Source organism: Salvelinus sp. IW2-2015, unplaced genomic scaffold, assembly GCF_002910315.2.
Source record: "Salvelinus sp. IW2-2015 unplaced genomic scaffold, ASM291031v2 Un_scaffold1307, whole genome shotgun sequence".
Taxonomy (NCBI): Eukaryota; Metazoa; Chordata; class Actinopteri; order Salmoniformes; family Salmonidae; genus Salvelinus; species Salvelinus sp. IW2-2015.
In genome coordinates, this window is record NW_019942831.1 from 14,963 (window position 1) to 15,952 (window position 990).

The following is a 990-nucleotide window of genomic DNA, read 5'->3' on the forward strand; positions in this document are numbered from 1 at the left end:
TGCAGAGAGTCTTTAATATGGGTGGTTAGGGTACTCGTCTGCAGTGAAGTATATATTTTTGTGGCTGGATTGTCTCAGGACACATCAGAGCGTTGTAAAAGCGCCGGATAAACGCATATTACTGCCATTCTAATGAGACAGACAGGGACAYAGAGAGAGGGAGAGAGAGAAAGACCAGAKAGAGAGAGAGGGGGAAAGAGATTGAGCAAAATAGTTGGAGAGAGAGAGCAGGAGAGCAGACGAGCAAATCCTGTGAGAAGATGAGGAGGAGGTTGAGGAGGAGGAGAATTTCCTTCCTCTCCTCTTTCTCTCCTCTCAGACTCGAAGAGATGATTCRGTTTGGTGACTTAATCCGTYTCTCCACTCAGCCCATCTACCCACCTGTCTGCCTCTCTCTAACCCCCYCTCTCTCTCTCAGAACGCCCTTAAAATGATTACTTTACCCTCTGAAGATCATGAGATCCACTCAATTAGACAGGATAGGGCCGTCTGGGAGCCCAGGGGACCCATGGGATGCCAGGCTGAGTGGAGAGAGCGAGGGGCTTAGTGCCTAGTGCAGGATGGGCCAACAGACCAATGAGACGTGCGGATGGAGGGAGGCGGGGAGGAAATGTATATGATGTTAACGGAGCGTGCTGATAGGTGTGAGATATTCTACAGCAGTAACACTGAGGGTGTGATAACGGCTTCTATAATGGATCATTTGTTGGAAGAGCTCCTCCGGGAGAGACGGTTGATGTGAGATGGGAACARGAGATGTGGAATGATTTGACGGAGTGGGAAAAACCTACGTACAGACTGAGAGAGATGGGCCTAATATACATCGTTACGGGGCTGCTGATGTAGGACCAGAGAAGTAAAGGAACAGACAGACAGGCAGAACATTGGGCCCAATGCAGTGTATACGTAGAGGCAAATACAAATGGACAAACAGGTAGATAGAGAAATGGACCCTAATGCACTGTATTTTAGTCTTGGTGCAGGGCCAAG